The sequence below is a fragment of the Dermacentor albipictus genome, chromosome 5 (genome assembly GCF_038994185.2).
Source record: "Dermacentor albipictus isolate Rhodes 1998 colony chromosome 5, USDA_Dalb.pri_finalv2, whole genome shotgun sequence".
Lineage (NCBI taxonomy): Eukaryota > Metazoa > Arthropoda > Arachnida > Ixodida > Ixodidae > Dermacentor > Dermacentor albipictus.
The window spans coordinates 27,944,345-27,972,054 of NC_091825.1; the positions used below are offsets into that span (position 1 = coordinate 27,944,345).

The 27,710-nt window shown below is 45.7% G+C and overlaps 1 protein-coding gene across 9 annotated transcripts in view; it reads left to right on the top strand.

Moving 5' to 3' along the window:
• LOC139059860 (uncharacterized) overlaps positions 1 to 27,710 on the top strand; it is a 418,798-nt gene that overhangs the window by 286,760 nt on the left and 104,328 nt on the right. The window lies entirely within an intron of this gene.

Genomic DNA, 27,710 nt, shown 5'->3' on the forward strand with positions numbered 1-27,710 from the left:
GCGGGTGGTAGGTGGTGCAAAGCTTGTGCTCCGCAGAACAGGAGTGAAGTAGGTCTTCAACTACTCAGCACAAGAAGCTGCGGCCGCGATCAGTGAGGAGGTGCCGGGATGCACCGTGATGGAGGATGACGTCACGTAAAAGGAAATCTGCCACCTCAGTTGCACAGCTTGTGCGCAAAGCTCGCGTAATCGCGTAGCGGGTCCCGTAATCCGTCGCGACAACGACCCTCTTTTGCCAGATTTTGACGTCGGAAAATTACCGAGCAGATGGAGACGGACGCGAAAGAATGGCTCTGAGGGCAGGTCGAAGGGCTGCACTGCAGGTTTTTTACGGCCCTGAGGGAACGCACAGGCTGCAACGTAGCCGTGCAGAGAGCGGTACATGCCTGGAAAGTAGAACCGGCGCCGTACGAAGCCGTAAGAATACGAAACGCCGAGGTGGCTTGCAGTAGGCGCGCCACGCAACTGCTCAAGAACTGATGTCTGGTATCGGCGTAGCAGGATGAATCAAAGTTCTGGTCCATGAGGGCGTAAGCTTAGACGGTAGAGAACGTCGTCGCGGAACCTGAACATGCGCAGCGTAAGCTCCGAATGTCAAGAATTGACCCAATCGATGAGAACACGTAATCATTATCACGCCATAGTGCAATGCGGATATCGTGCAGATCATAAATCACCACGATACAAGGGTCGGCGGCATGTGCGTAATATTCAAGGGGGTCGACAGGATTACGGGAGAGGTAGTCGGCATCCTTCTGCAAAGAGCCTGACTTCTAGAAAACATCAAATCAACATTGTCGGAGCCGTACCGCCCATCTACCAAATTTCCCGGTGGGGTCTTTCTTTGTGTGAGAAGAGCCAGCACAAGGCATGGTGATCGGTAACCACGGAAAACAGGCGGCCGTACAAGTAGGGGTGCAATTTGACGACTGCACCAACTAAGGCCAGGCACCCCCGTTCGGTAATTGAAAAATTCCCCTCGGCGGGTGACAGGAGGCGCCTGGCATATCTAATTATGCACTCTGAGTTACGCTGTCATTGAACAAGTACAGCCCCAATTCCATGGCCCCTGTCTTCCGTACGAAGTTGCGACAGATGGACCATAATGCACCAGCAAAGCGGACTTGCGAGGAATCATACGAGGGCGGAGAAGGCTTTGGTTTGAGCAAGGCCCCATGTGAAAGCAATGTCCTTCTTAAGTAAGTCGGTAAGTAGGTGAGCGGATTTGGCGAAATCCTCGATAAAATGACAGAAATACGAGAATCATCATCATCATCATCATCTTTATCATCATCATTATCATGAGCCTATCTTATGTCCACTAAGAGACAAAAACCTCTCCCTGCTTTCCCCAATTCCTGTGCTGTCCAATCCTGTCCTGTGCCAACCCATTCCAAATAGTGCCCGCGAATTTCCTAATTTCGTCGCTCCACCTTGTATTCTGCCTTCCTCGACTGCGTTTCCCTCCTCTTGGTACCAATTCTGTAACCCTAATGGTCCGACTGTTATCTAATCGGGGCATTACATGACCTGCCCAGCTCAATTTTTTTTCTCTTAATGTCAATTAGAATATCGGCTATACCCGTGTCCTCTCTGATCCAAACCGCTCTTTTTCTGTCTGTTAACGTTATGCCTAGCAATCTTCGTTCCACAATCTTTGCCTGATCCTTAATTTCTTCTCAAGGTTCTTTGTCAGTCTCCAAGTCTCTTCCCCATTAGTCAACACTTGTAAAATGCTTCCTTCCTTTTCAGTGATAATGGTAAGCTTCTAGTCAATAGCGGACAATGTCTGCCGCATGTGATCCAACCCATTTTATTTTTCTATGAATTTCCTTCTCATGGTCAGGGTTCCGTGTGAATAATTCACGTTGGTAAACGTACTCCTTCAACGACTCTAGAAGCTGAGTAGCGATATCGAACTCTTGTTATCTTGCCCGGCTATTCATCGTTATCTTTGACTTCTGCATATTACTCTTCAATCCCACTGTCACTCTCTCTCTGTTAAGGTACTCAATCATTTGTTGTAATTCGTCTGCATTGTTGCTGAATAGAACAATACCATCGGCAAACCGAAGGTTGCTGAAATATTCGCCGTCGATCCTTACTCGCAAACCTCCCAGTTTAATAGCTTGAATACTTCTCCCAAGCACGCAGTAAATAGCACTGGAGAGATTGTGTGTTCCTTTCAGACCCCTCTCTTTAGAGGTATCTTCCTGCTTTTCGTAAGTATAATTGAAGTAGATGTGGAACCTCTGTAGAAATTTTCGTTGGAGTTTACGTAAGCATTTTGTACTCCTTGTTTACGTAAATCATCTATGACTGCTGGAATTTCAACTGAATCAAATGCCTTTTCGTAATCTATGAAAACCATATAGAGAGGCTTATTGACACTCTGCGGATTTATCGATAACGTCAATAATGACATGGATGTGATCCATTGTAGAGTATCTCCTTGTGATGCCAGCCTGCCCAATGGGTTGTCTAAAGTCCAGTGTCGCTTTTATTCTATTGGAGATAATTTTGGTAAATATTTCGTATAATTCTGGGAGTAAACTAATGGGCCTATTATTATTCTTTAATTCTTTAATGTCTCTCGTTTTGTGGATCAGTATAATGTTTGCATTCTTCCAGTTTTCTGGGACTCTTGCAGTCAATAGACACTTCGTATAAAAAGCCGCCTGTTTTCCGAGCATTAGTCTCCTCCATCTTTAATTAAATTGACTGTGATTACATCTTCTCCTGCCGCTCTTCTTCGTTTCATGTATTGTAGGGCCCTTCTGCTCTCATCGCTAGGTGTAGCAGGAGCTTTTGCATCCCAGTTTCATTACTGTTTCTGATTGAGGTATCTTGACTCCCCTGGGTACTGTTCAGGTCAGTATAGAATTCTTCCACTCCTTTTACTAAATCTTCGAGATTGCCGATGATATTACCCTGCTTATCTTTAATGCATAAATTTTGGTTTGTGCTATGCCAAGTTTCCGTCTCACTGATATCAGGCTGCGTTCATTTTTACGGCTTCTACAGTCTTTGTCACGTTGCAGTTTCGAATATCACTTGTTTTCGCCTTGTTGATCAGTTTTGACACTTCCCCGAATTCTATGTTATCTCTTGAGTTAGACACTTTCATTCTTTGTCGTTTTTTTATTAGGTGCTCAGCTACTTGGGAGAGCTTGCCTACTGGTTGCCTTGGTGCCTTGCCTCGCACTTCAACTGCTGCCTCTGAAGCTAGCCTAATTACGGTTTCATTCATTACCTCTATGTCATCTTTATCTCTCTGTTCTAAGGCTGCATCTTTCTTTGCATGTACCCCCCTGAATTTGTCTGCTTTCACCCTCACTGCCACTAGATTGACCTATTTTCTCTTTACCAACTTTACTATTTATCTCTTGAAATTGTGGTGAATCCTAATCCTCACTAACCTTTGATCACTGCAATTTACCCTACCTAAGACTTCTACATACTGCGCTATGCTGGGATCGTCAGAAATTATAAAATCAATTTCATTTGTTGTTTAACCACTAGTGCTTTTGTAGATCCACTTTCTGTTGCTACGCTTCCTGAAAAATTTTTACTATCCGAATCTTAATCCTTTCTGCGAATTCTACCCGGATCTCTCCTCTAGCGTTCCAAGATTCAACGCCGTAGTAGGCAATTGATTGTTCACCAGCCCGCATTTTCCGCACTTTTGCATTGAAGTCGCCCATTACTACAGTGTACTTAGTTTGCACTTTTCTCATCGATTATTCAACATCTTCATAAAACTGATCTACTTCCTCATCATCGCCAATGGATGTTGGAGCGTAGGCTTGTGCTACCTTTAATCTATACCTCGTGTTAAGTTTGGTTACGACGGCAGCTGCCCTCTCAGTAATGCTGTAGAATTCGTCAGTGTAGCCCGCAATGTTTTTATGGATTAGGAATCCTACCCCTATTGCTTCTTATCTCGGAGACCTCTATAAGAGAAGACATGACCGTTATTCAGCAATGCGTAAGCCTCGCCAGTTCTTTTAACCTCGCTAAGGCCGATGATATCCCAAACAATGCCTGATAGTCCCTCAAAGAGTCCTACGCTTAGCCTCACTCGAGAGGGTTCAGGTGTTAAACATTGCAAGGGTCAGTTTGCACTGGCGGCCTGTTCTAACCCAGATATTCTTAGCACCCTGTGCTGCGTTACAGGTCTGACCGCCGCCTTGGTCAGGCGCTCCGCAGCTGCGGGGGACTGAAGGCCATTGGGTAAGTGAGTGATCCATTTGGGAGGTAGTGGCCGAATGCTGCACCAGGAGACCAATTCCTGTTCTGGTGAGAGCGTGTCTTTGTTGAAGCTTAGTGGGCCTTCGTAATTTGGTGTACCTGCATTAGAATAGCCCCACTCGCTCTCGGCATTTTTTGCCATTGGCAGGCGTCACTCAAAACCTGCAGATGTTGTGCAGTGAAAGAGGTGAATTTCGAGGTCGCTTACCGATGATCTCTCGCCATTGCGAATGAATTTTCGTGATCTACAGGAGTACAAACGTAAACCCGCGAAAACGAAGGTAAGTGCAAACGTAGAAAAAATAAGTAATCGCAAACTAGGACTTTTCCTTTTTCTTTATTTGATGAAAATCTGTATTTGAACATTGCAACTGTTGTCGTTAAGGGATTTTCCTTTCTTTGCGCGATAATGCAAACACTCTCATCACTTTTTCCTCTTCCTTGAGCGCGACAGTATATATTTGTTTGTGGGGGTGACGGGGCGGGGGGGGGGGGGGGGCTCCCTTTAGAAAAGTCTACGCGAAGCATGTCGGTCGAAAAAGTTTAAGTCAATTTAATATATCTCAAATGCCTGAAACATGCTTAAATTATCCGCTGTACACGTACTTTACTGATCGTGGCAGGTGGCACGACATAGTATTTCTCAATGGTTCTAACATAGTGGTTTCGGAGTCTCCTTTACACAAGCGGCCATGAAAGCGGCTAGATATAGGATATATTTTTGGCGAATGGGAACCACGCTTAGAAGTAGTGTGGAAAAAAATAAAATAAGAAAACCAAGAAAACTTGCAGCGCTTACCGCAAATTCACTAGTCGCGTATTGAGGGAGGAACCCCAAACAGTTCATGGTCTCGACTGCCTGTCTCATGCATCGCAGAAGTCTTTCCAAACGAGACGCAAGTGGTATTGATGTGCCGCGTAAGGCTGAGACGTCGGATAAGAGGAGCGTGCATAGACAAAGACCTTCCCTCAAAGGCAAATCCTCAGTGACGTGACAGGCCTCAAAATGATAGTGGTGAGCCGCGCCTAAAAGAGGCTACCTTGGAAGCGACCTTGCTCTGTGTTTGGAGAGTGCTTATACGCCGCCTCCTTTAAGCTACAGCTTAAGCGTCTGCGATCAGTTAGACATTGTTTGTACATACACTTCGTGCGGGAAACCTATTGACATGCACTTTTTCCGCCGCACTTGCAATACATGCAATTTGGCAGTTGCGAATACATGCCCGTGATCTACAGTAGTACAAACGGAAACCCGCAAAAACGAATATGCATACATACATACACGGTATATATATACGTATATATATGTGCACATACGTATATATACGCGGAAACTTTCTCTCCCGAACGAACGGGAAGACTCCGCCACTGGGTTATCTGCGACATGCAGCTCATACCGCTACTCGATTTTAATATAATATTAACGTGCACGACGCGCTCGGTCGATCACAATATTGGGGCATCTCAGTAGGCACATATCAGCAGCGGGCTTCGGAAATTCGGAGCATAGGCCAAGAAAGCTTCTTACGTAGGCGGCGGAAGACTGAACAGGAAAGTTCTGGACAGCAGGAATCTTCTCAGGGGTCGGCTTGAACATCAGTGGCACTGACCTTTTGGCAAAGAATGGTAATTTTACGATGTCCAAAGCGGCACTTGCTTTAGTTCAATCACAGGCCGGCTCGTCCGTAAACTGCAGGAATTGCCGATGCAAAAGGTAAGTGACTCGCGAAAGTTGGTGAAAAGACTATGACATCCTCTAGATAAGATATGTGGTCCATTTATGGCCGCGAAGTAAGGAAGGATTTCATCATTCTTTCGAAAGTTGTCGGGACATTACGAAGGCTGAACTACGTACTCTTGAACTAGTGGAGGCCGTCAGGTGGTACGAAAGCAGTTTTGTCGCGGTGCATTTATTCCACTGAGATTTTCCAACAAACCTTATCGGGTACCTATGAAACGTACGCGGCTCCATGCGAGCAGTTGAAGGCGTCCTCAATACGTGGCAAGGGGCAGACAGCCTTGCGTGCGATTTTGTTGAGTTGCCTGTAATCCACACAAAAGCGCGAACTGCCTTCCCTCGTCTTGACAAGGACAACAGGGGACGCCAACGGACTGCATGATGGCTTGATGACGACTTTAGTCAACACCTGCTCGACATCTTGTATCACTTGTCGCTAAGCACGTTAAACACGGTACGGCCGGCAGCGTATCGGATGGGCGTCTCCGTTGTAAATACGATGGGTGACCGCCGGTGTCTGGGCTCATGTTTGGCCGTAAAGGCCGAAAATGACGCTGTAAATTTCCAAGAGACGGTGGAGGTGAGCAGCTTGTGCGGCAAGAAGATCATTAACAACTTTGCCGTAGCGTTGGATAAATCTGGTCAGGTTGATGTATTCCTCGATTTCGAGAAAGCTTTTGACCGAGTATCTCATCCTAAACTTTATTTGAAACTAAGACCTCTACTTAAAAACGATTGCCTCCTTGCATGGATCGCAGCATACTTGTTTTTTAGGCAGCAATCAGTGCCCATCGACGATGTCAGTTCATATTATGTCTACGTTCACTCAGCTATCCCTCAAGTTTCTTTTCTTAGGCCGTTATTCTTTTTGATCTTCATAAACGAAATTGCTCAAGACATACCGGTAAAAATACGCTTATTTACAGACCTTTGCAGCATGTATAGCGAAATCCACAGTTCTGATGACCAGGTTTCTCTAAACTAATCTTTAGCCCGCATAAAAAATTGGTGTGCTTCGTGGCAGATGCAAATAAACAACAGCAAAACGGTAATAATGACACTTACGAGTAAGACGAATCCACTCACTTTCACTTATATTACCAGCGGTAACAATCTGGCTGTAGTTTCAAGTTACAAATACCTAGGGGTAATTATCACATCTGATCTTCGATGGAATGATCACCTCACCTACGAACCCAAGAAAGCCATGAGACAACAAGGCTACTTACGGCGAACGCTTCCCAATGCTTCGAGCGATGCGAAACTTGTGGCCTGTAAAACGTATATAAGGACAACACTCGAATACGCTGTGGCAGTATGGGTTCCACACACAAATAAATGTACAAGGAAGCTAAAGTATATTCAGCGAAAGGTAGCTAGATTCATTTTTAATTCGTATAGCAGCAAAACATCGCCAACTGCTCTATAAATTTCTGCAAATATAGAATCCCTACAAACAAGACGGTACCGGGAAAGGCTAAAAACATTCTACGTGATGTACAATGGTAACCTTCGAAACGTCAAAAGCGCATACTTGAAACCTCCTACGCAACGTCCCGCTCGTTCTTTCCATTAAAAAAAGTTAGCGAAAATTCTTGCAGAACTAACACTTACATGTATACTTTCTTCGCTCGTACCATCCGTGATTGAAATCGTTTGGCCAGAAAAGTAATCGAGAGCTCTTCTGTTGCCGCGTTCACTGCCGCACTTCAAACTGTGAAATGATAGTGTCTTATCACCAATGGTCCGAAAACGTTCCATGGAAGCGTCGCACTTCCTGTTGTTCGTCCTGCTGTTCTTTATTTTGATGTTTCAGAGTTATGTTTTCTTTGTACTCTTCATCGCATTGACATGTCTAACGCTTCTAACCAAATACTTTTTTTCCCATTGCCAATTGTTGAGCAAAGCTCTTGTCTAATGCGTCTTGATGTGTGTTCTTATATCTGCTATTGCGATATGTCGTCGGCTCATATATCTACTATTTTGCCATTTGAAATTATATTACTCAGTGCCGTACTTGACACACCAGTCGCTTTTCTCCAGTTCCGCTTGTTTTATGTGTGCTCTTTTTGTTGTTCAGGTACATTTGTACCGAAATTGTCACCCGCTCTTGCTTGAGACCTGGAATTTAGACTAGCAGTACTCAATAAATAAATTAATAAAATACTGTGTGCAATGATCTTTCTTAGTTTGTCTTTGAGAGTCGCGGAGTCGGAGAGGGCGAAGGAATTTCGCTGTCAAGAGCCGATATGTCGTAACCGTTCACAGGCGAGATGTCGCCAAAAAGACATGCCTCTGGAAAGAATTTGAGTCAAGCAGTTCAATTCAAGGAGAATCAACGAAGCCTAATTGCCGATAACAGTGAGCACGCTATGGGAAACGGCCAAATTTCTTTCAAACAGTATGTCAGCGATGGGGCATAGTGCCCAGATGCCGTCGGGAACAAGTGGGAACGACAGTAGAGTCACGGTTTGAGACGATAGGCGGATGCCTTCGGGAGAGCACAACCGTACTTATGCGGCTTGTGAACCGTAGCAGATGTAGGAATTGTGAAGCTGAATGACGCTAGAAGCGCAACCGAAGAGGGCTGAAGGGGTATATTCAATGCGAACACTGAATATACCAAGTGCGGTTGGCGCTTTTCTATCGCCGACGTGGAGGCGGAGTGACCCAACGCTTGCGAGAGCATTGTTCAGGCGTCGGCGCGATTGGGCGCTAATCACGGATATGTACACGCCAGTGTCAACCAGTGCTGAGGCACTGACGCCATTGACTAAAATGTCCATGAAGTTCTGTTTGGTCGGCAAGGTGACCAGAGGGTTTTCCCGTCGAGTCGTGAATGCAGCCTCACCTCTGGGAGCTGCATCACCTAGTTTTGCGGAGACAGGCGCCGGAGCTGTATCGGAGACGATGAGCGACGGGCATGCGGCGACAGGGACGATGGTCTATGGTCTGGTGAATAACGGGACTGGTGACATCGGAAACAGGACGAAGGACTGTTCCAAGGAGCACGAGCGTCCTTGGTTGTTGTAGTGCCAATGGAGGCTGGTAATGACGCTTGCTCTGTTCTAGGCGATAGTAACTGGTGAATTGCGGTCGCAGAGTGGAGGAGACAGTACGCTTACGAGGGCGAGCAACGTGACCGATACGCCGTCAGGCAAATCAGATTGGCCAATCGTCTTCGGTTCACCACTCGGCTCGCTTTCCGTAGGGTGCAGGATACCGCGGACCAGTCCATTTGACCTGGAGCACAAGACAGCTGTGAAGCGCAACAGTACGCACAGAATGAACTCCAAGATTAGCTAGATCTTCGCGGACTATCAGACAGTTTTTGAATTGGGGACCGAAAACTCTGGGCACCTAAGCCGCGTTGCATAAGCTGCTCTCGGGCTTAAAGGAGCAGGAGACTTTGAGAATGGGTTCACACGCAGAGAGCGTTGGGTCGAGCGCTCAGGACACCGCAGTGTGCAAAATAAGAAAGCGCTTGAAAGCAAAAAAAAGAAGAAAAGCTTTTCTTACCAGTGAACACAAACTGAATGCATTTTTCAGCCAAAAGGGCAAACAATACGATGCAATAAAAGTAATTACTGTGTTAGTGCTGCGAGCTGAGTATGCTGTTTGAAGATCCAAGACGGCTCGGGGACCCAAGCTAGTTTTCGTTTTGCGTTCTTGGGTCAACACGAACGCAAGAACCCACAACTGGCTTGGATTATACGCATGCGCATTTGCGGCCCGCATTTTTTTCGGGCCCCAAGCCACTTGCGTCCCCAAGTGTAAAACTCTATTGCCTGCACAAAGGATGTTGTAGGGAAGTTGCTCAACTCGTTGGGACGGGAAAAAAGGCCTTGCAGGAGCGATGTCTTCGAGTTCTCGCCGCACTATCCGCGTCAGGTCATGTGATAATGATGGTTGCTGCACTCCTGGCCTGTCGTCGCAAGAGGATGCTGCAGCTGTGTTCGGCAGACGTGCGAATGGCGTTGCAATGAGGGGACTTTTGGCCTGCTGAAGTAGTCGACACTCTTTTATGAAGTTCTGTGCTTTACTATTTCACAATGTTTGCACGTCAGCAGGTTCCAAGGATCGCCAGCGATCACCTTCAGTACATGCCCAACCTTGTCTGACTCTGCTATACCGCTATGGGCCTTAGGGCACAGTACCAGCACGTCCTGGGCGTAAACGACGTATGATTCCGTGGACATCAGGGCGTGGGTCGCTAGTTCTTTTGTAGGAATTCTCTTCCTGTCGGAGGGATGGCCGACCTAGACCCTCCCCTTCTGATTGCACCTGTCCTGTCAAGGTCTTCGTCGTGGTTGTCATACCACACCTTCGCCCTGCCTTGTAAGTAGAAAGTCAAGATAGCCAACATAATTGTTGGATCCCACTTGCCGTGGGCACGTATACGCTAATACGTGGTGATCCCGTCTTCCACGTTGAGGTCGTCGGTGCCGCGGAGCGTTCCTGGATCCCGCGGCTGAACCAAGCCCAACCGTCGGGGTTGTAGGCGTTGATGCGGGCCGCGCGATATCGGGTCCTACTTCATGTTGTCCATCGGGTCCATCATCGGGTCCATCATCTTGTCCAGTCCGAAATGACGACCACTGCGGAGCTCCGTTGTTGTTTCTCGTGGGTTCCCCGCCCCTCTCGCCAATTTGTTACGTTGCGGAAGTCACATATAATGATGTATTTGCAATATTCCCAAGAGAGACAAGGGTGCATAAACAAGATGACTGTCGACACCGATTCCACGTATACTCGTTTAATGGTCTTCCTTTTCGTTGGCGACAGTCTTGGTTGCGCCGTAACAATACTTTGCCATTATGAAGTGTGGAGTTTATGGCTTGCGAGAGGGTTCGAAAAAGTGTGCTTGTAGGTGAGGCTGCAACAGAACCGTGCTGCCATGGCCAGATTATATTATCTTCATTAAAAAGCGCTTCAATACTACAGCAATGAGCTTCTTGAAATCGTGTTGAGCGCGTTAAAAACCGAGATGGGCTATTATTTGAATCTTCTCATTTGTATAATGGCTACACTTTTGCCATTTCCCGAATTGGTGTTTAAGAACGAGATACAAATGCATGGCTAAATAAAAGGCATATTGGTACGCCGGCACGGAGAGTATTAACCTAAGTAGTTTAGCTAATATTCCATCGTCACCAGTGGCCTTAATTGCGAACATATTAGCTAGACTGGATTTCATTTCAGCAGCTGCATTTCTTCAAGGTTGAAATCATTGTCAGGTATCCTGGAGAAAACATATGTAGATAATAATATAGGAACCTACTGACAAGGTGATACGCACTACTCGTCAAGTACTTATTTATGACATCAGCAACATCTGAAGAGAGGCTATCAGGAACAGCGCATTTAGTGTGGCTGAAGCCTGTGATGGGTTTCACAATTTGGTATAACCGTATTCCGTTATGGTATTCACATCAACACAGGTGCATATATATTCATATATGCACCTGTGGGGCTGGCGTCAATAAAATCATTCGTTGGTTGGCGCCTGTGTTCGTCTTTCTTTCTGCCGTGCCGTCCCTTTGCGCGTTATTTCAAGATGCTCCTCATCTCTAAATCACCAGCGATTGCTGTGGATGGTCCTCAAGTCAGTCATGAGCGATTACTCTGGAACCTTTGATGACTCATGTAAAAAGCCGACGCGCTTGACCCACTTGTCAAATTTTCGACCATCGCCGACTATGTTCGCAGCTTTCGTTCTGCTTTAATTGTAGCCGGCTATTGTATGCACAGGTTAGCCCAATAAATGTTAGTTTTTTCATTCACAGTATTGCTACAGTGTTCTGTACCATCACTACAACGCGACAATACCAACCAGCCCAACAATTAACTCTTTTCAATGTCGTACATAACTGCAAAGTTACCATCGTTGAAAAGTTGGCTTGATTAACTTTAATCCACACATATACTTAGCATTTTACTGATATAACGCTAAATAGTTTTATGTATTTAGGAAAAAAACTGAATTATTTAATTAGCATTACTGACAGTCACTTTATAGAGACCTACACGCACTAGCTACTCGACGCTGCATAGCATGCTGTCAATGGTGAATTTTCATTGGCTAGTGTCACGGCCGCAGTGGAAATGCAAATTTTAAAGTTAGGTTACTCAAGAACACAAATACTCCGAAATAGGTTTTTTCATCCATTAATACCGAAACCACTGCATCAATCAATAGAACAGAGGATGTAAGAAGTGCCATGAGATATTTAATGGTTTAGACTGAATCAACAATATTTGAAGAGGACTGCTGATAGAGAGCATCCACTATGATGCCACACCTAACCTATAAATAAATAGGTGGGCAGGGCAACATTGCGGGAACATTGCGGGATTTGAGTGGGCACGGGAACATTGCAAGAAGCATGGCTCCTGATTTTCGCTTTGCTCCGATGCAGGTTGCGCTGACGCTCTTCTTCACCTGGCTGATACCGGAATCGCTATCTCCCTCATGCCCATCAGCTCAGATGCTACCACCGCCACTGCCTGACTGTGGCCACTTCAACAAATATTTCATCCCTGCGCACCCGATGGAATCGCTCGCCTTCGGCCGTTCAACCCCATCGACGACTGCATCATCGCCCGCAGGGAATTTAAGCTGTGGCCACTCCGTCCTCGGATTCAGTGGGCACGGGAACATTGCAAGAAGCATGGCTCCTGATTTTCGCTTTGCTCCGATGCAGGTTGCGCTGACGCTCTTCTTCACCTGGCTGATACCGGAATCGCTATCTCCCTCATGCCCATCAGCTCAGATGCTACCACCGCCACTGCCTGACTGTGGCCACTTCAACAAGTATTTAATCCCTGCGCACCCGATGGAATCGCTCGCCTTCGGCCGTTCAACCCCATCGACGACTGCATCATCGCCTGCAGGGAATTTAAGCTGTGGCCACTCCGTCCTCGGATTCAGTGGGCACGGGAACATTGCAAGAAGCATGGCTCCTGATTTTCGCTTTGCTCCGATGCAGGTGTGTACGTTTTCCTTGTACGCTAAAAAAAGCGATGACATCTGCTTATTGCTGTTCCCGTGCCCAGGGGTGCTGTGTGAAACTGTGCATGATTGCTTTTCTATGGCTTTCCTACTCTTGTGTTCCGGCGACATAGAAACGAACCCTGGCCCCACCACTCGATCCGAATCCCTATTAGAAATTGAATCACTACCTGAAGACCCTGCAGAACAGATGACCGTAATTTTCAACTGCTCAAAGATGTTCACTCCCGCTCATTACAAAGTTCGAAGGCACAACATGAGCTGACGACAGACATTAAATCCATTAGGGCTAGGCAGAAAAGCATCGAAACAAAAATAACTAACGTTCAGAAGCGTCTGGATGAACTAGAAGAGAAAGGGAAAGTTCTTGATACCTTCAGCCATAAGTTTTCAGGCATGCAAGAATGTATTGAAAACCTAACTGTACAAAATAAATTTTTACGAAAGCGTCTAGATGATATGGAGGACAGGTCACGCCGCGATAATTTGATTTTCCATGGACTAACAGATTCATCTGAAACTTGGCAAGAAACTGAAAGAACACTGACCAATGCACTAACAAAGGTTCTTAACTCGCTACCAAACGACCCATTTGAGCGTGTTCATCGTTTAGGGATATTTTCCCCTAATAAATGCAGACCCATCATTGCGAAGTTTACCAACTACAAAGTAAAAGAACTAATCCTATCACATCGCAATAATTTCAAGGAACAAAAAATTTCAATAAGCGAAGATTTTTCACCCGCCACTCGAACTGCGAGACGGAAACTTACGGAATTGTGAATTGGCCATCCGGGATCACCCAAATTTCGCCTTCGCTACAATAAGCTATACATACGCGGCAAATGCTTCATGTACAATCCTTCTAACGACACAATCGATGAAATCGAGCAGCCATCCGAACACGCGCCCCAAGGATCAAGCGCTTCGTCACATGGGGCGTCCTAGGGGCGCGAGAGGGGCAGTGGTCATTCATCATCGCCATCTGATGTTACGATTCTGTATACTAACATCAGAAGTATCTTGAATAAGAAAACTTCTCTTTCTCTTTCATCGGCAATCGACACCTGTTCTACGCATATCATCGCACTTACTGAAACTTGGCTATCATCTCAAATTCACGATAATGAACTCTTTCACAACGCACACCGCTTCGCAGTATATCGCAATGACCGAACTAATCAACGGGGAGGTGGCGTACTCCTTGCTATTTCGAAGGACTTACCGTCATCATGCATCTACACTAATAGCGTCTTGGAAACTGTCTGGGCATCAGTTACTCTTGACCATCAGAAAATAATATTCGGCGTATGCTATCGTCCTCCTTCTTCTCCATGCTCGTTTATTAACGACCTTCATGACGAACTTAACATAATACACACCAGATTTCCATCGGCTTCCTTGTTTTTACTAGGTGATTTTAACTTTCCGAGTATTTCTTGGGTTACCCAGCCTCGCACCCTATCTCCATTTTCATCCGATGCCAGCGATTTTCTTGATTTATGCTCTGTTTTTTCACTTACCCAATTAGTCACTAATGCTACCAGAATCTCTGTCAACACAGCCAACACTTTAGATTTGATCCTAACCAATCGAGCTGACTTTGCTTCAGCCATCACCTATTTACCTAACATAAGTGATCACTCTTTGCTCATTTTCAACATTAACACTGCCTGTCCTAAACCTGCAAGAAAGAAAAAGACCATACTAGATTATATTAGAGCAGACTTCAATGCCATTAACAATGAATTATCAGTTTTCACTCAAACCTTCTTCAGAAACTTTAACGAACGCTCTGTGCAAACTAACTGGGATATGTTCACGGCCAAAGTTCACGAACTAACTCAAAAATATGTTCCAAGACGCACCATCACTTCTAATCCTCAAGCCCCATGGTATACCGCCCATATAAGACGCCTATCTAACAGAAAAAAGCGCCGTTATCGTACAGCCAGGCTATCACAATGTAACGCACACTGGGACGCATACAAGACTGCCGCTGATGCGTATATAACTGCGCTTAAGCAAGCAAAAGATAACTTCCTCTCTAACACTTTACCATCGATGCTATCTACCAACATTAAAAAATTTTGGCGCGTCATCAACCCGCATACCGAAGAATCTATTAACCTAACTGACGCGTCGGGTGACCCTATTCCGGCTCATTTATGCGCATCAGAACTTAACAAAACCTTTGCTCTCAACTTCTCGCGCACATCAAACACCAAACATCCCGTTCCACTCCGGTATAATTTCCCAACTATGCCTCAAATTTTCATCGATTCATCTGGTGTTGCTAAACTTATTGATGCCCTTAAATTTCGTTCATCGCCCGGTTTTGACTGCATACATGCTAAATTTTTAAAAAATACAATTGTCTACAGTTCCTTAATACTAACAAAGTTATTTCAGCAGACTCTCGATAGTTCCACTCTGCCAACACAATGGAAAGTCGGGAAGGTGGTTCCATTATTCAAGTCAGGAAGTAGAACATCCCCTATAAATTATCGCCCCATCTCGCTCACTAGTACTTGTTGCAAGCTATTAGAACATGTAATCTTCACTAACCTTGTGAACTTTCTCGAGTCTAATTCATTTTTTACACCCGCACAGCATGGTTTCCGTAAGTCATTTTCTTGCGAAACACAACTTGCCAGTTTCACTATCAAACTTCACCATATTTTAGATCGCGCATCAGAAGCTGACTGCATTTTCCTAGATTACTCGAAAGCATTCGACAAGGTATGTCACCGCTTATTATTTTTAAAGCTAACCCAACTGAATATCGACTACAATGTTCTGAAATGGATTGAATACTTTCTTCTTAACCGATCGCAGTTCGTTTACGCTAATAATTTTAACTCCACTTTCAGCGAAGTTTACTCGGGCGTGCCACAATTGGGTCAGTGCTTGGACCCCTTTTATTTCTTATTTACATCAATGATCTCCCTTCCATTGTATCATCTAACATTCTTTTCTTTGCTGATGACTGTGTTGTTTTCCGCGAAATAAAATCCCCCTACGATGCTAACATTCTTCAGCGTGACCTCTCTGACATTTCTCGTTGGAGTAATGAATGGCTTATGGAACTTAATACTAATAAGTGCAAAATTATGCGAATATCAAGAAGTGCCAACTCTCCGCCTGTATACTACCTAAATAACGTTGCGTTAGAAGCGGTTACTTCATATAAATACCTGGGTGTTCATATTTCTACTGACCTTAACTGGACGCGCCATATTGAATACATTACTAACAAAGCTAACCGCATGTTGGGCTACGTGCGCCGTAACTTTTCCAAAACTCCATGTTCTTTGAAATTACTGCTTTATAAAACACTAATACGTTCTAATTTGGAATATGCCGCCGCGATATGGGATCCGCACGATGAAAAACTGATAACTTTACTTGAGCTGGTTCAAAATAACGCTGCTCGTTTTATACTGTCCAACTTTAACCGTACCGCAAGTGTAACAAGCATGAAAGCTAATCTTTCTTTACCTCTTCTAGCATCCCGCCGGCAGACAATTCGTTTGAGCCTTTTTCATAAACTATACCATCACCCCATGCTACGCGATTCCCTCATTTCATTCCCCAGATACGTGTCAAATCGCATTGACCATCGTCACAAAGTTGGCATTGAAACATGTAACACTAAAACTGCATTTCAGTCTTTCTTGCCTCGCACATCACGCGAATGGAACCGCCTTCCCGCAGATATAGTCGACATAACTGATAACCAGCATTTTCGTTCTGCACTAGCTAACATTGTATAACAGGAAGATGATAATACTTGTTCTGTAATATGCATTGTATTTATTTATGTATTTCTGTTTTGTAACCACTCCCCTCTTTAATGCCTTTGGCCTTGAGGGTTCAATAAAATAAAAAAAATATTCATTCAGCTGAAAGCCAACTTTGAGAGCCCCTGAGAAGGTCAAAATCAGTTTCATTTTTAGTAAATAGCGGTGCTCCATCGCCTCAAGAAAAACACTGTGGAAACGTAGACTTCATAGTGCATCCAGGTAAATTTACGGTTCCACGTTCTCTCAACACAAAATCTGTTACGCCTTTTACGTGATATGTGAGTTTATGTTGGGAAATTGATTAGTCAGGTTATCTAATTTCTTTCTAGTGCTGCGAAAGTTTATATCATACAGAGAAATGACATTATTCTCGCCATGCATTGTCAGTTTGAGAAAAGAAAGAAATATTGCGCATAATTTCGTGTATGATTATCTGAAAGTCAACGCTAATTACTGTACCACATGAGCAAGCTAACTTGTATAGGATGCATGATTCACTTACGAATTTATAACTTTCCCCCACAAAATTTTCTTTTCGAGATCAAAGTGACTTTTTTTGCTAGCTTTACCTTCATAGCCATCCCAGAGGCACTTCATCATAACTATAATAATAATAATAACCATCATCAGCCTGGCTACACCCACTGCAGAGCAAAGGCCTCTCCCATACTTCTCCATCTTTCCCGGTCCTGTGCTAATTGTACTTAGAATGGCGAGACAAGAAATGAAATAGACTTCATACTCTGCTCTAACCCTGGCATCATACAAGACGTGGACGTGCTCGGCAAGGTGCGCTGCAGTGACCATAGGATCGTAACAACTGGAATTAGCCTAGACTTGAGGAGAAAACGGAAGAAACTGGTACATAAGAAGCCGATCAATGAGTTAGCAGTATGAGGGATAAAAGAGCAATTCCGGATCAAGCTACAGAACAGGTATTCGGCTTTAACTCAGGAAGAGGACCTTACTGTTGAATCAATGAACGGCAATCTTATGGGCAGCATTAAGGTGTCTGCAATACAAGTCGTGGGTAACTTCGTTAGACTGGATACCGGCAAGCTATCGCAGGAGACGAAAGATCTGATTAAGAAACGTCAATGTATGAAAGCCTCTAACCCTACAGCTAGAACTGGCTGAACTTTCGAAGTTAATCAACAAGCGTAAGACAGCTGTAATAAGGAAGTATAATATGGATACAATTGAATGTGTTCTCAGGAATGGAAGAGCCTAAAAGCAGTGAAGAAGAAACTAGGAATAGGCAAGAATCAGATGTATGCGTTAAGGGACAAAGCTGGCAATATCATTACTAATGTGCATGAGATAGTTCAAGTGTCTGAGGAGTTCTATAGAGATTTATACAGTACCAGTGGCCCCCACCAAGATAGTAGAAGAGAGAATAATCTAGAGGAATTTGACATTCCACAAGAAACACCGATGGAAGTAAAGAAAACCTCCGGAGCTATGGAAAGGGGGAAGGCAGCTGGGGAGGATCAGGTAACAGCACATTTCTTGAAGGATGGTGGGAAGGTTGTTATAGACAAACTGGCCACCCTGTATACGCAATGCCTCATGACATCGAGCATACCGGAATCTTCGAAGAACCTCAACATAATCTTAATCCAAAAGAAACGGAACGCCAATGGCGTTTGAATCAGTCAAACCTCAGCAGTCATGAAGGTATTACGGAATCAGGGTGTAGACGAGCCATTTTGTAAAAATAGTGAAAGATATATATAGCGGTTCCACAGCCACCGCAGTCCTCCATAAACGAAGCAACAAAATCCCAATAAACAAAGGCGTCAGGCAGGGAGATACGATCACTCCTATGCTATTTCAAGCGTGTTTACATGAGGTATTCAGAGACCTGTGGAGGTATTCTAGAAGAGTCCACCTAGTGGACTGTCCATTTCGGCCGTTCCTGATTGGCTAGGGCCGCTCGTCTCCGCCTTGCTGGCGCAGCTGCATCCAATCAGCGGCGGCCGAAATGGACAGTCCACTAGGTGGACTCTTCCAGAATACCACCCCAGGACTCGAAAGATTTGGGGATAAGAGTTAATGAAGAATACCTTAGTAACTTGCGATTCGCTGACGATAATGCCTTGCTTAGTAACTCAGGGGACCAATTGCGACGCATGCGCACTGACCTGGGTAGGCAAAGCAGAAGGGTGGGTCTCAAATTTAATAGGCAAAAAACTAAAGTAATGTTTAACAGTCTGGGAAGAGAACAGCAGTTTAGGATAGGTAGCGAGGCTCTGGAAGGGGTAAAGGAATACATCTACATAGGACAGGTAGGGACCGCAGATCCGGATCATGAGACTGAAATAATCAGCAGAATATGAATGGGCTGGAGTGCGTTTGGCAGAAATTCTCAGATCAAGAACAGCAGGTTGGCATTATCCCTCAGCAGAAAAGTGTATAACAGCTGTGTCTTACCAGTTTTTACGTACGGGGCAGAAACTTGGAGGCTTACGAAAAAGGGTCTACTTAAATTGAGGACGACGCAACGAGCGATGTAAAGAAGAATGTGGGTGTAACGTTAGGGGATAAGAAAAGTTCAGATTGGATAAGGGAATAAACGCGAGTTAATGACATCTTAGTCAAAGTGAAGAAAAAGAAATGGGCTTGGGCAAGGCTTGTAATGAGAAGGGAAAATAAGCGACGGTCATTAAGGGTTACCGACTGGATTCCAAGAGAAGAGAAGCGTAGCAGGGGGCGGCAGAAAGTTGGGTGGGCGGATGAAATTAAAAGGTTTGAAGGAACAACGTGACCACAATTAGCAAATGACCGGGGTTGTTGGAGAAGTACAGGAGAGGCCTTTGCCCTGCAGTGGGCGTAGCCAGGCTGATGATCTTGAAAGGCAAACATTAAGTCGACATGGACTGTTTACAAAGCGCTCTAGAAACCTCGCAAAGCTTGTTTCAGCCAAGAAAAGACTTAGTTTGAGAGAAAATTGCATCTGAAGTGCCTGAATACCCTTTCGAAATTCAAATCACCCGCTACCCAAACGGGGGTGTGGTTACGTTGCATACGCCATCACCACCATTTGCTGCCGTCGGTGAGTAAAAGGGCAGCCGACTTACGGCGGTACCGAGCCAAGACAGAGCTCACGAGGGTTGTAATGTTGGCTTGTTGGTAATGCATCTTGAACGGGTGTACGTCAGCGCGATGGAGAGACGGGACAAAAGTAGCGCTGTGTGTGTCCCTGCGTATCTTTTTTTGTCCCGTCTTTTATTCACGCTACCGTACATCCCTTTAAGACAGAGCGGTGGATTCGGCGCTGCATCTGCTTTTTGATCAAGTGGCGTAGACCGTTCGGCCTACCCGCGACATCACATGGAAGTTGAAATGTCTGCTACTCGCAGTTTGTGTGAGTTTCGGGAGCCAGCAAAACCAGCGCAGCCTACGCGACAACGAAACTACAGAAACGCGAAAGCTTGGGTGGCGCGGAGTCGAGCAAAAAGGAAACCATTCGACCGCCCGCGCCATTGTCAAGGGTAATTTCGTTTAGGTGTTTTTTCCAAGAATCAAATAGAACTGGACAAGTAGCATTTTATTTTGTCTTGTAATATAATAGAAGGATGTTTTTTGCAACGAGTGGTTGAATACAAGTGACAGAATTTAACTGAGAAGTGATTTCGTCATCAGGCAAGAATACTTGAATGTCCCACGGGAGTCTGTAATCTAGTCCTGCATTTATCTCAATTTGTCGGTTATCGAGGCCCTTTTAGCAATAATATTGGCGCCTTAGGGATTCTAGAGGACCAATCTATCGCTTTAGCTTGATTTAATATTTGCTTTGAGTGTTCCTTTAAATAACATAGGGCTGCTCACACTTTTGAAATCTAGGCAAGAAGTGTTTACTGTATTCGCTGTTCTGGCATTCAAAACTTTATTCATAACTGCCTTTGAAGCAAATTTTACCACAATGTCTTGCGTCTGTGCATGTCTAGAGTAGACGCAGAGAATCATTCGAACATCCGTTTCCGCTAATGGGGTTGAAGACAGCTAGAGATTGGTTTCATAGTTAAAATGAGCTTCTCGTCCGATGTGATTAGGATTCCTGTATTCTCTATGTTATTGCTACCACTGTTCTGGCCAAAATCAGTCAGGCGTTTCTTGACTTCTTTCACCTCTTTCGGAAGGTGGTCCTTTTTTTTTTTACTGCGTAGCAGTATACGAGAACTCGGTCTTGGAGTATCTTGAAGCCGATCCCGCAGAGAGTGCAATGAAAGGCCGCCCGTGGCCTTGTATTGAACTCTTTCCGAATACTGGCAAAGAAGGCGCTGTTTAAGCAGATTTCGCGTGCGTTTGACAACAGCCGGAAGGTGTGGTGTGATAACGACTCATTATCGGCACAAGTGTTAGATGCATTGGTGCAAAACAGTCTACGCGTCAGTTTAACACCCTGTGCGGAAGACGACGCGCTTACCACAAGACAAGCAAGAGTCAATGATTACGCATCCGTACATGTCATCCATCAACTGAAAACACCAAACTGGATGTTATACTTAAGCACACAAAAAGCAACCCGCCGTGGTTGCTTAGTGGCTATGGTGTCTGTGGGTGAAACGCGAAAATACCCATGTACTTAGAATAACGGGCACGTTAAAGGACCGCAGGTGGTCCAAATTTCTGCTGGTCCCACTACGGTGCCCTTAATAGCTGGATGCTGGTTATGGCACATAAAGCTCCATAATTTTTTAGTCACAAATCAGTACTCTGTATACTGGGGCGACAGTACAAGACGACACAAGAGGAAGAGACAAGTATGTATGTGTAAGGCATGTTGATTCGGAAATAAGACTTCATGAGTGTATATATATATATATATATAGTTGTCTTCAGTTACACCATACAGAAACTCTTCGAACAACAGGCACACAAAACAGGCTCAAAAGCAGCAGAACCGAGCCAAATCCGAGTGCGACGCTGCGCTTATCATGGATGATTCGCGTACAGGTAGGTGCCGCTAATTTTTACAGCGAAATCTGTATGTGGCTAACCTTCCGTAGTTTTTTCGGCATCTGGAAATGGAAATATCGCGTTCCTGGTGATAGTGCAGAAAGGGCCCACGCTCAAGGGTCCCATGCTTGGGAACCTGAGGCGCACCCTTGAACTATTCTTGCACACGTGTGACCCAAAGAGGACCCAGGCACACAAATAAGAACATATCCTTTTTTAAAAAGAATTTTCATACAAATTTTTCAAGGACTTGAAAATTCTCGCCGCCATGCGCACGAGCGCGCTAGTGCCACTCCTCGCGCGTTCCTTGTCATCGTGTTCTTCCACAGCTGGCTCCGTTGTGCAAAAAACTTTCATCAGCAGCAATGGCGCAAGCGTCGTCGGCTACCAGTGGATCTGTTGCTGCTCGTCATTCCAGCCTAGAATTCACATTCTTCTGTCATCGTAATTGGGAGACCCGGGGTAATTGGGAGACACGCGTCTACGGGGGTATGGCCCATTCTTTAATGGGGTGTGAGCCATTCATTGCCTCACATAAGGGATACATTTAATAACAGAGGTGAACGCCAATATGTGTGCGTACCTAGATTGCCGAGATGACGACAGATTAGGCGAATAAATATGTCCGTACCTTAGTTCAATACTATAGGTCACCTCTGTGTCTTGCGCTAGACAGCTTCGCTGGACACCCACCTTCACAGAGTGGAATGACTCATAATTTTTTTAGTTTCAGCATTATCTGCCCTGACCACGGCATTCCCGTGATTTAAGGTAATCGCTTCTGCTGTGAACTCTATCAAGTCGTCATTCATTAAGTGTGTTCCCTCTTTTTAGAGGGGGTGAATATTTTGCTCAAATTATTGCTGCCATTCCTTTTTAGGTCGGCATAGCATCAACTTGAACCGCTAAGTCAGCGAAAGCTTCGCCAGCTCTAACTGTTCGGGGTTGTTTGTCAGCCATACGGGAATATGTTCACAGGGAGGCTCAGGAGCCGTAATTAAAAATGAAAAGCATTTTAATGTGGCCATTTTCAACACGTCTGCGCCTGAAGCAAGACGTAAGATTAGGGACTGGTCCTCCCGACAGCCACCTGGAATTACTATGATGAGATCGCTTGCTCTGGTGAATGATTTTAGAATCAACTGATGACATCAGTTATCCTTGCAGGGGATTCTTCTCGATGGCCAGGTGAATCGGGCGTATGACAGCGCTGACACCTGCTGAAGTAATGTGGCTGAGATGTGCTGGGGCGTCACTGGCAATCTCACGAAATGGTACTTTATGTGGTTTGCTCATCGATGATTTGCATGAAGTAAAGCTTGTGCATCTGGACTGGCTCATGCTGCAGCTGTCAGGATTGCTATGGTATTATAATATCCCCCAGCCTCACTAAATGTTTTGGGCAACCAAGGACCACAAATAACCCCACCTGGGCGAACAATATGATCGAACTCTTTCGCGGACACGTCAACGCAGCTTCATGTGCCATCCCCACTGAGCCGTGCTTGAAGCTCTCTGGGTCTTTTAGTGACGTTGAAACCTGATTATCGGGTGATACCTGCGGAGTTCCTCTGCCGGGCGTCACTGGGCCTTCCAGGCGAATTCCTCTCGACGTCGCGGGATGCGGCACTTCAGATCCCTCCAATTTTCTTAAGCGGCGAAGGCTCACACATGAGCGCACTCCGTGCACCATTCCCAGCCAACGCTGTTTGTCTTCATGGTGCTCGCAACATGTACGCATGTCTTTCTTCGTCATCCTACTCTCCGAGCTTCTTTCAAGCCAGTGTACAACGCATCCTACTATGTTATCCATCACGATCAGAAAACTTTTCCTACACGCAACACAGAGAAGAACGTCCGCGTCTCCATCGACAGACTGAAGCCCATATTTTTTCTGACTAACCACCAACACGCGGTGCCCCTCCAACAGTCCACCAACCGTGGACGTGCCCACCCTCATCACACACAGCCTGCTCTAGACATCGTGTGCGGCTTGTTGGCTTCTATCAACCATTAAATCTCTATACACGGTAGGAGGGTTATGTGGCGATACAATATCGCCAGAACTGCGTGCATAACTCTCTGGAGACCTTTCTTTCATCATCATAAGTCCATCAAGGCACATCTTCCACACCTCCGCACGCCACCGACTTAGATAACGGCAGCAGATATAAGCAGGCTATATGTCATGAAGAAGCCACTGCTTGCCAAATGAACCAATCTATCAAACATGCCCCAAGCTATATCTTTTGATCTACTTTTTATCTTTCTCATCTACATTCCTTGTTTCTTGTCTTTTGATCTAATTTCCACGGTATCTTTCCGCGGTATGTGCGTTTTTAAGACGGTATTTAGTAAGAGAGCAAAAAAGACGAGCAGCCTAAAGAAATAAGTGAAGGAAAATTTCGACTGGCCACGGTCGACACGTATGTACCTGAGGCAAAACGCACAATTACAAATCGCCAGTCCTACAGCTGCCTGGACTTCGTATGAGGAAACCGTTTGCTCAGGGCAGTGGCTTGAGAACCAAATGATAGCGGCAGCAGATATAAGCAGGCTGCATGCCGTGAAAAGCCACCACTCACCGTACAATCCGCTTTACCAAACACGCTCCAAGCCTCAGCTGCGCCTACTGTTTTCCTTCTGCAGTGGTTGTAGGTACTTAGTATTTGTTGTGCTGTAAAGAATGCAGCAGTATGGTACTCTACGTACGGATTCACCACTTCGAAGTGCGACAGCTCAATTTTAGGTAGCGTATGTACAAATTTCTGCCAACTGTTCATTGTCACCATAGTTGCATCATACTCGAACAATGTACGGTGCGGTAGTATCACAGTCTTCTCCTTTAGCGAAGAAAACGTTGCACGCAGGTCTGACAACACGCTGTGCTCTTGTTTCAGTAATGTGCAACACATCGTTACCCTCATAATGTAGTCGGTTGTCTAGAATTTAAAGTGTCTTCTTATATTCGGAAGCTTAGATGTGAACGGTAATACATAAATGTTGCAATGTATATGACCCTTGTTGCTTCTCATACGCAATAAATTCTGCGCAAACATCATAATTGAATCGAAATCGAATATTCAATATTCGGTTTTGGCATTTCACCCTATTCGAGAATTTCAATCTTCGTGGACCCTTTACCTGAATGTAGTAGGTTCCTTCTCTTATAAAATATATTTTCCCTCTTAACTATAGCGATGATTTAATGCTGGCTTTGGAGACACCTAGACTATTCCATTGCGTAATTGAAAGCGGGAATAGCGAGGGCCGATTCCTATGTCGATCTTTCTGCGTGACGCCTCCTGCCACGCTGGAGGCAGCGCAGTTAGGCGACGGAGGAGGAGAGTCCTTCTCTACCAGCTGCCAGGGCGCTTCAGTGTCCTTCTGTGCCGTCGCTCCGTACAGAGTGGAGATGACCGCCGCGCCTACTACTGCGATGGCCACGCGAATCGCGGAATCCCTAGTAGACGCCGTTGGGCGACACATTGGGCACGCGTTGCAGGCGTTCGTCTGCTTTCAAAGCAATCTGCGACGTGGCCAAAGTGCGCACCAGCGCGGGGCCCATCTTCAAGGCGATCTGTGATGTTTGCAGAGTGAGCGTAGTGCCGGTAGCTTCGTATGCGCTGTGCGTTCGAGGTTTCGTACGCAGTGAAGCGAGAGATGCATGAAGGTCAACTCGCTTGCTGCTGGCACCATTCCTCACTCCAGAATTTTTACAGCATGTTTCCGCGCTCATCGAGCGAGATGTGTTCTTGTTTACCTGTGCGCGTCTGAAACAGTGCTGGTTAGTTTAGTTCAAACACGTTGGCAGGCTTGTTGCTTTGAATTCATAATAGATTGTGTAAGTGCAACTGAACAAGGACGTAGAAAGAGGCAGACACACAAAGATAGCGCTGTTTCGTTGTGTCTGTTTCTACGTCCTCACTGAGCCACGCTTGCACATCCTATCATTGTTAATTTATTTAGTAAGCGAAAGTTTACAAGTTTATACGGCTAAGAAAATATTATCCTTACTTCGTGCAGCTACCTACTAATTTGCGATCACCATCGGTGCTTCGCCTTTCGGGCGCAACTACGATTTTTTTAAAACGCTTGGATTGTCACGCGGCATAACGCCTCTTCTTATTTAATTTTATTTAAAAATATCATACAGGCCCAAAAAGCACTGAGTAAGTGGGTTAGAGGTATTTGCAATAAAATTAGAAGCAAACCCTCAAGTAACAGGGTTGCAAAACAAGTGAACAATGACAGGCAATGGAGCAATATAAATAGCAATAAAATATTTTGCAATACCAACAACGAAACAAGAAGGTTCAAACACACGTGAACAAAAGACGCAACACAACAGAATACGTTTGCCAGTTATGCATTAAAAGAGAGTTTGAGTGCAAGCGAAGAAGGAAACGCAATACATCGTAACATAAACAAAGGAACATTTTAAATGATGAAGCATGTTACAGCGCCATTGCAAAAAAAGAAAGACGGAAGACATTTTCTCTAGACTAAAGGGTGAAACAGCGGAAGCCTGACGCCATTGCCAAAGTAGATTTGTTGCGTCCGAAACACTACGGAGGCACACAACACGTACACTGTTATGTGAATGTTTGCTTGTTTAATAAATGCTTGCAACGTCGTTTCCGGCTATATCTATCTTTTCGATATCTTGTGAGTTCTTCATTTTAAAGCTGCCACCTGGGAGGATGTTAGCTTGCAAAGTAGTTTGTGACCGCCTGGAACTGTGGCAGCACCGTTTGTGGATCAGGCGGAGACGCATCTTCAGTGGTGGTGCCGGGGTGTAGTTGGCCATCCTCATTATCCACTTCGCTCGATTAACTTGTACTTGTTCGGCTTGCCGCGGCCAGACAGCGGTCACGGCGCTTCCGAGCATCATTTGCCTTCGTGCCCGGAGATGCAGTGAGTCGCTTCAAACACATTGACTCTCTTGCGCTGGCCCGTCGCGTCCCTGGACTCTGTGGTGTCGGACGCGCCTCGCGGCCCTGATTCATGCGACGTATACGCTCAGCCTCTCTTGAGCGCCGCTTGCGTTCAGCGAGTGCCGCACGACGCCTGTTGGGATACACTGGTTTGGCGAGACGAGGCATCCTTCCCACATGATACCGCACACGACCGCCACCGCCGCCGCCACACCATACCCAAGCAGACGGTCGCCACGCGCGCCTCGCGACAGTGACGTCACGCCACACAGTGCCCAATCGGAAGGCCACCTAAAACGCCTGATGACAGTGACGTCAGGGCGCTACGTCGAACACATGGCCGCCACGCCTGCCGATGTGACGAGGCATGCCGCGCGGCGCCGATCCACCCTGACACCCGCACTTGACGAGTGACGTCAAGTACGTGAGCCAATCAGGAGGCGAACACCTGTGCCTAGTGGCAGTGCCATCACGACACAGAGGAGACCAATTAGGAGTCTGGAAAGCTGTGACAGTTCCTGCTAACGGCAGGTGACCTTGACAATGGGCCATTAAAGGCGTCCTTCTTAAACAATTGCGGGTGGTTGCGATACTGATGCAACAATTGGAGCGCCGCGTTAAACGTGTTTTTGTTTGGTGATATATTGGCTGGCGCCTACAATCGTATCGTGCGGCACGTTCCAGTTGGACAGAAGTCTGGCGCGACTGCCTCGCTAATCCGGAGATCGTGAGAGGCAGCGCGTGGGTAAGGCGTGGGTGTGATTCACAGCAGCTCCGCGTTCGCTCTCATCCTTTGCTGTGCTCATTGGATCGCTTACAAAGCACGACGCCGTCGCTCGCTGCAGGAACAGGTGCCTAAATACTGCGAGCTAAAATGCCCCTAGAGCTTGTGGAGGCACGTATTCGGGTTATTATAAACAGTCATATCAACTTCAAGCGCCTCATTTCCTGCCTGGACCTATGTGAGTGTTACTGTCACTTCTTGGCAGTTCTTTTAGCAACTC